Here is a 13,395-nt window from a genome sequence, read left to right as displayed (position 1 = left end):
TGGTGACAATGGCGGCCACTTCTCTTGAGCTTTCCTCTTCATCATCACTAGCACTTGCAATCTCATCGGAAGAGTATTCTTCATTAGCCACTAGCACAATCCTTGAGGGCCTCTTGCCCTTCTTGTTCTTGTTATAGAATTTCTTGTTGGGGGGCTTTGAATATTTGCCCTTTGAGTCTTTGCTCTTGTCCTTGGGGATGAGCCTTCCACCATGAGTCTCCCTATTCTCATAGGGACATTCGGCAATGAAATGGCGCTTGTCATTGCAATTGTAGCAAGATCTTGTTCTTGGGCCCGAGCTTGAGGGACCCCTTGAGTTGTTTCTCTTGATGTTGTCCTCCTTGGCCTTGGAAGGATCAATCCAAAAGGTGTTTGCATGGAATGCCATGTGGTCATGGTAGTGGTGTTCCAAGTCTTCCGGATAGGTCATGCTCCAAGATGCCCTATAAGATTCTTGAGGAATCACTTCTTGCACGGGGTTGACCACCAAGGCAAGGTTGGACCCTTTTGTCATCCCAATGGCACGATTTCGGGAATCATGAGAGTTTTACTCAAGCACCTTGAGAGCTTGCATCTCGTGCACGGCTTGTTGAGAGGTGAGAGAGGCATAGCATTCTCTTCCGACAAGAGTCTTGACATCAATAGGCTCGAACGGCATCATGCACTCAATGTACTTCTCCTTGATCCAAGAGTCATTAATGTGAGTGGCTCCAACAATCCGGAAGGCGTCGGCAATGGTGAGAAGTCTTCCATACATGTCTTCATGATCTTCATCCGGAAGCCTCATGAATCCTTCGGCTTTATTCCGAAGAGCATTATACTTGTTCCTTCTTGTGCTCTCACTTCCAATGCAACCCGCGGCCAAAGCATCCCAAGCATCCTTGGCGGTGGTGAAATGCCGAACACGAGACAACTCCTTTGTCCCCACGGTAGTTTGAATCATGTGCAAGGCGGTGTTGTTGAGTTGACTATCAACCGCTTCTCTTCTAGTCAACTTCTTGGGGTTGTAAGGATTGAAGCCTTCCTCGATGATTCTCCAAAGTTCATTGGAGGCACTGCGAACATGACAGCTAAACTCAAATTGCCAAGTATCGTAATCATTAACGGAAAACTTAGGTGGGTCGCCCCGGATGTTTATATGAGGATGGGGAACCGGTATATCGGGTGATTGGAAAGGTGGAGGTACTCGATTGTAGCTCTCACTTCCACTAGTTCCCTTGGGAGATGCAATGGGGGGTTTGTTAGTGTTTGAGTTATCACCATCCATGGGTGTGGTAGCGGACGGTAATACCGAAGTATCACCCTCTACAACCGCATCCGTGATATTAACCTCTATGGTGGGAGCCACGGGACGGGGAGAAGCCAAAAGCTCGGAAATCATTTTTCTCATGCTTTCCATTTGAGCATCCATGGATGACTTAAACGAGTTGATATCATCCATGGTGACCGGCCTAGCCTCCCCTTCCGAAGGTCCATCGTCCGGCATACTCTTAGGCGGTTAAGCCCGAAATAAGAGCCGAGGCTCTGATACCAATTGAAAGGATCGTATGCCGCACCTAGAGGGGGGGGGGGTGAATAGGTGCTAACCAATTTTTAGTTCTTTTTCAATTTAGGCTTGACACAAACGGTAAATTCTCTAGATATGCAACTAAGTGAATTTACCTATATGACAAGGCTAACAACTAAGCAAGATATAGCTAAGCAATATAAGAGATAGAATAGGATAGATGTAACCGAGAGTGGAGCACACGATGACACAGAGATGATTCCCGTAGTTCCCTTCCTTTGCAAGAAGGTACGTCTACGTTTGGAGGAGTGTGGTTGCTATGAAAGCCAAACCAACAGCCACGAAGGCTTCACTCAGATCTCCGGTGAGCAACGCCACGAAGGCCTAGCCCACTTCCACTAAGGGATTTCCTCGAGGCGGAAACCGGGCCTTTACAAGGTTCTTGGGGCACACATCCACAACCAAATTGGAGGCTCCCAAATCTGTTACAACACAACAATCAACAACAATACATCAACACAAATCAACTAGGGAACCAAATAGGAACACTAGCATGAGATCCCTCAAACAAGAGAGGGGGAAATGAGAATCGCTTCGGTGAGGATGTAGATCGGTGTCTTCTCCTTCGAATCTCCAAAGATCAAGAGCTTTGGTTGGGGGAGGAAGGAGATCTTGCAAATCTTGTGTTTGCTTGAGGTGGCTCTAATGGAGGTGGCTTGGCAGATTTCTTGTGCAATGATTGAGCAAGCAACCAAGGTAGAAGAAGGGGGGTATTTATACCCCCCCCCCCCCCAGAAAATGAGCCGTTGCAGCTTCCGGGGGGCCGGATATTCCGGCCTAAGTAAGGGCCGGATAATCTGCCCCCCCGGATAATCCGGCCTCTGGGACAAAACCATGACAAAATCCGGCCAAATGTCCGGCCCCATGCCAGACTTGTTTTTCTTTAGGTCCTTAGCCAAAATCGAGGGGGCCGGATATTTCCAAAATATCCGGCCCGGATATTCCGGCCCTGGTACAAAACCGGGACAATATCCGGGCAAATGTCCGGCCCCTATACTGCGTTGCTTTTCCTCAAAGACTTAGCCGAAAACTGGGGGCCAGATATTTCCACAATATCCGGCCCGGATTATCCGGCCTGACCAACATTTTGTTGTTTTCTTTTGACAGACCGACCATATCCAACACACATAAACATGTATCTATGTAATCCCTGTACCACTTAAACAAACATTAGTGTATCACATATATTGACATCAAACACACAAAACATAATGTGCGAGATGTTCTTTCAGACATGCTACTCATATTAATAAATTGGAGCTAAACATGAGAGATCATGAACTACTAGATTTTCTTAAATGACATATACCTCACATGAACCAACTAAGCATGCTAACATGGATGAGTATATGTACAAAAATGAAAACAAATAGAGTTCATACCAGCCTCTCACCACAATCGAATTTTCGTAGATCGTCATTATTGCCTTTCACTTGTGTAGCTTGGATAATATGAAATGAAAACCACGCTCCAGCCACCGAAGACCATTGAACTCATAATGAACTTTACAAAACTAAAGAAGAACAGCAAATATTTTTGGTGTTTTCGAATTTGGAAACAAGAACAAAAGGAAACAAGCAAACAAAACAAAATCTTTTTGGATTTTCTTATAGCAAACCAACGATAGCAAATAAAGCAAAATAAAAGCAAGAAAACAAAATAAGCAAATGATGAAGAGAAACAACAGAAATATTTTTGGTCGTTTTGTGTTTTAGGAAAGAAACAAAGCAAAAACAAGAATATGAAAACTAGAAGAGTCACATAAACACAAAGCAGCAGGAATTCGTCAAACTTGATAGCAGTACAGTAATCGATTTTTAAGAAATTCTTCCGCTGCTCAAATCGAAAGTGTTCAACTAATGAAAGTTATATAACAACCTGGGGAACATGCACAAAAATTGGCTTCGCAAAATAACGTTCTGGCTATTTTTGAGATTTTTTTAGTAACAGCCCAGAATCTGTTTTCAGGCAGCACTTCCCCAAATATCATCTCCCTCTCATTAGAAAACCACTTAAGGAAACTAAACAAGTATATACAAGTATCCAGCAACCATAATATGCAAAGAATGAGTGATGCCGGTATACCTCCCCCCAAGCTTAGGCTTTTGGCCTAAGTGGAGTTCAATCCCATGGTGCCCATGAAGTAGCACCTCCGTAGTACGACGAAGATGGATCATATTCCGGGTATGTGCTGGAAGAAGCACCCGGATACGTGACGGTGTAGTCATAGGAGGGCTCGGCGTCCTCGGAGTCATGCTGCTGGTGGAAGGCTTGTATCTTCATTTTCTCATCCACCTCCTCCTTAGAGCGCGACCATGGTTTCCTGTCAACACTGAACAAATCTGGCTGTGGCAAAGGGATTTCCCTTTCATCCCCGTCAGCAAACAACATTCTATAGACCAAATTATCTGAACTAGAGTCAGCTGTAACAAATTGATGGCTCTTCATAGCAGCAATATCAAGCCTTATAGGAGTTAATGGCACATCAGTAGGGTCAAGAGGAAGTTCTAGATGTGCTAAAATGCGTGATGCAATAGTTCCTCCAAAAATCGGCCCCTTGTTAGACAAGCGGCGAGCAATAAGAGAACCAAGATGATAAGGTGTCTCTCCAGTAAGTGCAGCAATTAAGAAAGCAAGATGGTAGCTAGAAATATTGCTAGTGTTCTCCCTACCAAGAATGCTAGTAGCAAGGTAATAAGCAAAGTACTTAATGGTGGGGAGTTGGATGTTTCTTATCTTGCCACGCTGAATGGTGCGGCAGTCATCATTGGTGATCCCTCGATAGAGCTCAAGCAAGGCCCTGGGATTGTCCTCAATCCTCTTCGCTGTACCTACAGGGGCAATACCCAATGCAACACAAAATTCTTCCAATTTCATAGTAATAGAATTACCATAGATCTTGAATGCAACTGTCGGGCGATATTGCTTGTTGTTGAACTTGAAGCTCTCAACAAAGATTTTGGTGAGCATGAGGTATTGCTCTCTTTCATCTCCCATATAGGCGGTTAAGCCCGCCTTATCAACGAGGGTCAAGAAATCATCCAGCAACCCTGCATTACTCAAAAAGTCATAACATGGGAAAGATGAAGCGTTAGGGACTCCATTGTCTTCTTCGGGCTCGAAGCTTGGCGCGATGACATCCTCATTATAGGATCGCCTAAATCTGGTGGCGGTCCTAGAGGGCCTTCCCGTGCTTGTCGTCTCTCTCTCAAACACTTCTCCAAAGTTAAAATTATCCATCTTCCTTTTCTGAAATTTTTCAACAATCATTATAAAATTTGATTTGGTGACATATAATTGAGGGAAACTACCATAGGAACTTGCTAGAGTACTAATCATGCATCAAAACTAGTTTCTACAACTTAGAACAAGCATGCAAGCTCACTAAACATGTTACCTACAACAGCAAAATATTCAAGATATACTCAACCAAACAAAATTCTACTTGGATAATCGGAGGAGTCACATACCGGAGAGCAAATGTGCCAAATTTCAGACAGAAATCTGGGCTGAGCAAAGAGATCGAGAAATCTTGAGCTCTTGAGCAGAAACGCGAGTGAGAGAAAGCTGGTGCTGGTTTTTTGGGAGAGAGAAGAGAGTGGGAGTAAGAGATGAAAAAGTGGGGCAAAGGGGGACCCCACACGCCAGGGTGGCGCGCCCCCCTTCCAGGACGCGCCGACCTGTGGGGTGCCACCCTGGGGTGCCCCACTGGTCATCCCCAGGTGCTCCCAGGTGCGTCTTCGAAAATAGGACCAACGGTATAATTTTCGTGAATTTTTGAAAAATTTGAAAAATGCACATTTCTGGGTATTAAATTTATTATTACTGGACAGGAAAAGATTTTGAAATCTCTAATTAACTAAGGAACTTTGCAAAACAAAAGTGCTACAGCAAGTAGAACAAGTGGAGGAAGAAAGAAATGTTGTTTACCTCCTCTATGCATATAAAAAGTATTTGTTAACAAGGTTGATCAAGTCTTGCCACCAAATAAATTTTACATAGCATAAGAAGAAATAAACCTCAAATCAACCATGTTACCTTGAATTGTATTGATATGGATCCAATCATAAGATTTTGATATCATTCTTTAGGCTCATATATAGGACAATCAATAGTTCCAACTTTGATAGTTCTCCCATTAGAAATAGTATTAACTCCACATACTTTATCAATCCTCTTGGGGAAATAGACGGTATGCTCCTTGTCATCAACATTGAAAGTAACTTTTCCTTTATTGCAATCAATAACAGCCCCTGCGGTGTTAAGAAAAGGTCTCCCAAGAATAATAGACATTATAACATCGGTCGGTATCAACTTATCTAAATAAAGTCTCTTGTAAAGAGAAAAAGGCATAACACTAACACCGGCTCCCAAATCACATAGAGCAGTTCTAACATAATTATTCTTAATAGAACAAGGAATAGTAGGTATACCTGGATCGCCCAACTTATTTGGAACTTTGCCATTGAAAGAGTAATTAGCAAGCATAGTGGAAATCTCCTCATTAGGAATTTTCCTTTTGTTAGAGGCAATATCTTTCATATACTTTGAATAAGGAGGCAATTTAATAGCATCAGTCAAAGGGATTTGCAAGAATAAAGGTTTCATCCAATCGCAAAATTTATTATAGTGTTCTTCTTCCTTCGATTTTAGTTTCTTAGCAGGAAAAGGCATTTGCTTTTGTACCCAAGGTTCTCTTTCATTACCATGTTTCTTAGTAATAAAATCTTCTTTAGTATACTTTTTTATTTTTAGCATGCTTTTCAGGTTCATCTTCAACCTCTTCTTTATCAGAAGCATCTTTCTTATCATTATCATTATCATGTTCATTACCACTTTCAGTTTCAGCATCAGAAATAGAAATACTATTAGGATCATTAACAGGTTCAGAGGATTCTACAACATTTTTATGTTTCTTCTTCTTTTTCTTAGAAGGAGCACTACGTTCAGTTCGTTGAGAATCTTATTCAACTCTTTTGGGATGCCCTTCAGGATATAGAGGATCCTGGATAGAGACACCGCCTCTAGTTGTTACTTCATAAGCATGTTTCTCTTTAGAATTATTTTTTAGTAAGTCATTTTGCACTTTAGTGAGTTGATCAATTTGAGTTTGAACCATTTGAAAATGTTTAACAAGCATCTTAACATCATTGGAGGTTCTCTCCACAATATCATGCAAATTGCTAATAGCTTGAGAATTTTCCATCAGATGATTCTCTACTCTCATATTAAAATTTTCTTGCTTAACAATATAATTATCAAACTCATCTAAGCATTGAGCAGGAGGTTTTGAATACGGAATATCTTCCCTAGTAAAGCGTTGAAGGGAGTTTACCTCAATCATGGATGAAGGGGGAATTATCTCACATAAATCTTCTATGGGGGGTAAGTTCTTCACATCTTCGGATTTAATATCTTTCTCCTAAAGAGACTTCTTGGCTTCCCTCATATCTTCATCATTTAATTTAATCAAACCCCTCTTCTTCAATATTGGCGTCGAAGTTGGTTCAGGTGTAGTCCAATCATCATGATTCTGACCTATTTTAGCCAATAATTCTTCAGCTTCGTCTGGAGTTCTTTTCCTGAAAACACAACCAGCACAACTATCCAAATATGCTCTAGACTCAACGGTTAGTCCACTATAAAATATATCAAGTAAATCATGCTTTTCCAAATCATGTCCAGGTCGAGCTCTGATAAGAGAGCAAAATCTTGCCCATGCTTCAGGCAATTTCTCTCCATCTTCCTGGTTAAAGCTATAAATTTTCTGTAAAGCAGCATGTTGAGCACTAGCAGGAAAGTATTTCCGAAAGAAAACATTAAGCAAATCACGTGGACTTTTAATAGAACCAGGAGGCAAATTATTATACCAAGTTTTAGCATCATCCTTTAATGAGAAAGGAAAAATTTTAGCAACGAAATAAGTACGCATCTTGACATCATCAGAAAACAAGCTACTCATAGAAGAAAGTTCATTCATATGTTCTACAGCACTTTCTTTTTCAGTACCACAAAAGGGTGCTTTCTCTACAATAGCTATATGAGATAGATCAAGAGAAAAATCATAATCTTTATCCTTAATGTTTATAGGAGATGTGACAAATTTAGGATCAGGAGATAGCTTATATCTAACAGTATATTGTGCGAGAAACTTTTTAATTTTTCTTGCATCAGCAGTAGCATTGCATCTATTAATAAAATCATCATCAAGTTCCACATAATCTTCATCAGGATCATCACTAGAATAATCAACAGACTCAGGTGAATTAACAGGTGTAGCAGCATTAGGAGTTTCAGTATTTTCAATTTGTCTAGACCTAGCAATTGTAGCATCTAGAAAAGATCCCAATGAACCACTATCATCAAGCACAACAGAAACATTATCAATATTATGAGAGTTTTCAGATTTAGCAGAAGTACCAGCAAGTGAAGCTTGCGGCGGTGAAACAAGTTGACTCATCACAGATGGTGAATCAAGAGCAGCAGAGGTACTCAGAGTTGTACCTTTTCTTGTAGTGGATGATAATATGGCGACTTTAGGATCGCGAGATTTATCCATGATGGAGAATTTGCAGCGAACAATATCAATCTAAGTGAACTTCCAAATAAAGCTATGCTCCCCGGCAACGGCGCCAGAAAATAGTCTTGATGACCCACAAGTATAGGGGATCGCAACAGTCTTCGTGGGAAGTAAAACCCAATTTATTGATTCGACACAAGGGGAGACAAAGAATACTTAAAAGCCTTAACAGCGGATTTGTCAATTCAGCTGCACCTGGAAACAGACTTGCTCGCAAGAGTCACTACAAGAAATCTGCCATAAGTTGACAAAAATAAGGTGTCACTGAAACGTCACTGATGGCTACTTGTGACGTTACAGTGACGCTTTTCAAAACGTCGAAAGCTGGGAGTCAGCAGTGACTGCTTAAGACGTTCCACTTGAAAACGTCGTAGAGCTTTGTGACGTTTTAAAATGTCACTGGCGGCATGACGTTCCCAAAACGTCATGGGCACCTGCCCCCGAGTCCAGCGTGGCAATCCGACGTGGCAAAATTATGACGAAACCAAAACGTCTTAATTCGAAATCAGCCCGGTCCAATTCTGTATTCTACATGGGCCAAGCCCAATAATTCCAGCCTTTTACCGTAAGCATTGGCCTTTGTTTTGGTCCATTTCTGTTTTGGGCCTTAGCCTTTTTGCATCCTTTTTCTATTTTGGGCCTCACCATTTTTACAGCCTTTCTCTATTTGGGCCTTAGCCTTTTACGATCCATTTATTCTTGGGTTGGTCAGGTTTATATTAACAAGATTAGACAATATATAAACATCAACACATGATGAAATCTTCCATATAAGAGCAGTAACTGAATATATTACAATATTTCCACAAATCAGATATATATACAAGAGAGACACTGACAACAGATTCATATTTGTACTACAGTGACCCATTGCATTGTAGTGATCTCTGCTCACTACTTGTTGTTGTGTCCAGTGCCACCCCAAAGACATCCTGGGAAAAACGAGCAGTTCCAGATTCAGTTCCAGATTCACATTACAGGGACAAGGTACTTCTTGTCGTGTATGATAACAAAATAGTAGGTGAACTTGCTAACAGTATGAATTTTAATTCGCATGTGTCCAATTACGTTTAACAGCGAAATAATGCAACATAGGGCAGCAGTACTACAACAGGCGTAAATGAGAAAGAACAAAGCAGCAGTGTATGATTACAGGATGGGCGACTCTACAAGTGTTCCCATGTAAACAATGACAGCTAAATAGCATGTGTACAGACTCATAGGAACCTGACTATTGGTTCAGTCAGGAACAACAAATAAATCTGATACATGTAACATGCTTTGACACAACAAATACGATTTAGCTCAGATTAAGTAGTGGAAGGAAATTTATCATCTAGGTGCTCACAGAACAACTGCAATTATAAATTCTGGTGCTCACACAACAACTGCAATCATAAACTGCAGCAAAGACCATGGTTCACACATGTTGTCAAGCAGCAATCTTGCAAAAGGCACATGCATGCATATCTACAATCTACAAACCATTAAGGCTGTACAACATTAAACAACACAGCTAACTGCAGAATAGTGCCGAATTCCAACATTGGCAACCAGCCAACTATAGTATTTACTGTGAGCTGATTTCACATGATCACATAAGCATCAAAGAAATGAGCAGGATATTTCAGAACTGACCTAAGGTGTTAACTTGGCAGCATCTTGCTGAAACTGTGCCTTCCCAAATAAACATGCTCTACCTTCAACTTCCCAAAAGCTCTCTTAATAATACGTCCCTGTTAAAAATACGCATGTATTATTGCATGGCTGCATGTAATTTCAGTGATGTCATGAAGTTGTGATTGAAGAAAGAACAGTGGTGCTTTGTTTGCCTGTATATTTAATAATACAACGGTAATTTTACAAAACCAACACCTATCAACTTGTAACCAAACCAACCAAGGAGATAGAATATGCAAAGAAAACGTGGAAACACAAAGGCAAATAATCCATGGATGAGAAACTACAGCCAGATCATAGGCACACATTATAAAGTATTTAAGCTACTTCAGGGGTTACTTCAATGCAATACAGAGAATCCTAATCCCTAAGTAAGGTAGTGCTTAAGAGAGAAAATCAAGAGACATAATGAGTGCAAGCGATAAAATCACCATCACAGTTAGAAGTAATTGCTTCTTACTTTTAGAAGATATTATCAAACAAGATAATTAACAAAGTAATAGGAAGGTTACAATTCATATATACTGAGATAGTCGCAAATGATAGCAAATATAGATTACTGTACCAACTAATGTTGCAGGGAATAATGAATCAGATTAGGACTTGCTGATGTCTAATGATCATCATAACCGCTGAAGGAAATAACTTCCCCACCATATTCCTTTCCAGACACCAGATGGTCACATGTGATCTTTCCATACATAATGCCCAACCCTGTATCAAAATGGAAATTAAACAATAGTTGTAGCAAACCATTCGGTTCCGAAAATCCAATTAATCCAGAAAGATCTACCATGTCATTCAGCAAAGCATCAAAACAGAAGGAACCAGGTTTGACATGAACGCCAATGGTGAAACTGAACTGTAAAATATGAACTTGCTCAATGCTTGTACCCCACATAACCATCATGTGATTACTTTAGAACAATTATGTAATTATGAGTTTCCATTCACTTCTAAAAGTCAATCAGAGCTCCATTATGTAATTATGTAATTATGAGTTTCCATTCACTTGTAAAATCTGGAATTGCCCCGAGTGGCGGCAGGAGGAAGGCGACTCAATCAGAGCTCCAACGCTTGCCTATTGTAAACGGCTGCGGGCCGGCGATCCAATTCAGTCCGCATCTTAGTTATCTATATGCCTGAAATCTCTTGGCCTATTTTGTTTGTCCGAAAAATCGCCCAAACAATTTCTTGCCATAGCTGCACTAGCGAACGAAATCTGGATTTGCCCCGAGCCGCGGGATTCACAGCATCGCGCGCGCGACAGGAGGAGGAAGGCGAGTCGACCAGCGGTCCGGTCCGACGCACGCCCTAACCTCAACGGCGGCGCGCCGGCGAGCAACCGGTGCGGCGAGGACGCGAGCGAAAACGAACCGTAGCATGTAACCGAGCAAGCATTTGGGGAAAAGGGGGACGAGACGCGTGTGGGTGGACCGGACGTACCCTGATTCGCGCGGTGTCGTCCCGGCCGTCGCGGAGCAGCGCGGCGACGTCCCCGCGCATCTTGCGCAGCTGCGCGTCGCGGCGGTTCCGCAGCAGCTTCATCCTCGCCGCCGCCATCCGCGCCTCGGTCTTGCTGCAAACCACAACACCGCGCGCGCCCGTCAGTTAGTAGTCTTGCGAGACATCGAACACGGCGCGCCCGATGGGGGCGGAGGAACGGAGGGAGGGAGGGAGGGGACGCACCATTTGGATGCGCTGAAGGATCCGCAGAGGCGCGCGGCGGCGAGGAGGGCGCCGGCCATCCGGCGCAGCGCGCGCACGGGGGTGCGGGACTCGCGAGGGGAATCTAAAGGGGGACGGCTGCTGTTGAGGTCCTCTCCTCGCGAGGGGCGGCGGCGGCGGTGGCGTAGAGCTAGATGGGAGAATGAGGTAGGGTTTCGTTCCGCGCGGCTGAGTGGACCGGACTTGAACGAAAATTTTGCTCGCCCGCGAGTGGGTGTGGGCCTCCCACACTGGGCGGGACTTAAACGAAATTTTTGTTTTGCAGCGGGAAATGGAGCGGGTGGCGCGAGTCTAAATTTCGATTCATGTTTGGTGCGTTGGTTCATGTTTGGTGCGTTGGATGCATTGGACGGTTGAGATCCAAGTCTGGGGCTGATCCTTGGTAGGTTGTTTCCTGGCTTCTGATTGGCTAGATTTTTTTTGGCCTGCTAACGACATTTTGACCTGAATTGCCAATGACTTTTTTGCCCAATAACGTCACGATTTTCTAGGGTTTTGCCCCCCCCGAGTGGCCAAGGACAGTCAAAGCTAGGAACGTCATAAAGCTATGACATTTTGATTTCCAGTCATAAAAAAAGCGTCATGTTATGGCAGATTTCTTGTAGTAGGTTTATCAGTAGTAACAGTTTATAGCAGTAGCAATAGTGAAATAACAGCAGCAGAGTAACAAAGACAGCAGTAGTGATTATAGTAAACGGCAGGATTAAAATATTGTAGGCACATGGATGGATGACGGGCGTTGCATGGATGAGAGAAACTCATGTAACAATCAAAGCAGGGTATTTGCAGATAATAATAAAACGGTGTCCAAGTACAAAGCAATCCATAGGCATGTGTTCCGTATATAGTCGTACGTGCTCGCAATGAGAAACTTGCACAACATCTTTTGTCCTACCAGCCGGTGGCAGCCGGGCCTCTAGGGATCTACTGGATATTAAGGTACTCCTTTTAATAAAGTACCGGAGCAAAGCATTAACATTCCGTGAACACATGTGATCCTCACATCACCGCCTTCCCCTCCGGTTGTCTCGATTTCTGTCACTTCGGGGCCTCGGGTTCCGGACAGCGACATGTGTATACAACTTGCAGGTAAGATCATAAAACTATGAATATCATCATGAAACAATATCATGTTCAGATCTGAGATCATGGCACTCGGGCCCTAGTGACAAGCATTAAGCATAACAAGTTGCAACAATATCATCAAAGTACCAATTACGGACACTAGGCACTATGCCCTAACAATCTTATGCTATTACATGACCAATCTCATCCAATCCCTACCATCCCCTTCAGCCTATAGCGGGGGAATTACTCACACATGGATGGGGGAAGCATTGCTGGTCGATGGAGAGGCGTCGGTGGTGATGATGGCGATGATCTCCTCCAATTCCCCGTCCCGGCAGAGTGCCAGAACGGAGTTTCTGGTCCCGAGACGGAGTTTCGCGACGGTGGCGGCGTACTGGGAGGTTTCTGGCGACTTCGACTTCCTGCCTCGCGTTTTTAGATCGAAACCTTTAACTAGTCCAGAGGAGGGTGTCAGAGGGCAGCCGAGGGGGCCACACGCTAGGGCGGCGCGCCCCCCTCCAGGCCGCGCCGGCCTAGCGTCTGGGGGTCCTGGGCCTCCCCCAGGCCTACCCTTCTGGCTCCGTGAGTCTTCTGGTAAAATAGGCCCTTTGGTATAAATTCCGAGGATTTTCCCGAAAGTTGAATTTCTGCACAAAAATAAGACACCAGAGCGATTCTGCTGAAAACAGCGTTAGTCCGTGTTAGTTGTATCCAAAATACACAAATTAGAGGCAAAACAATAGCAAAAGTGTTCGGGAAAGTAGATACGTTT

This window comes from Lolium perenne, chromosome 2 (assembly GCF_019359855.2).
Source record: "Lolium perenne isolate Kyuss_39 chromosome 2, Kyuss_2.0, whole genome shotgun sequence".
Classification (NCBI taxonomy): Eukaryota; Viridiplantae; Streptophyta; class Magnoliopsida; order Poales; family Poaceae; genus Lolium; species Lolium perenne.
Note: the sequence above shows the minus strand (reverse complement) of the source record.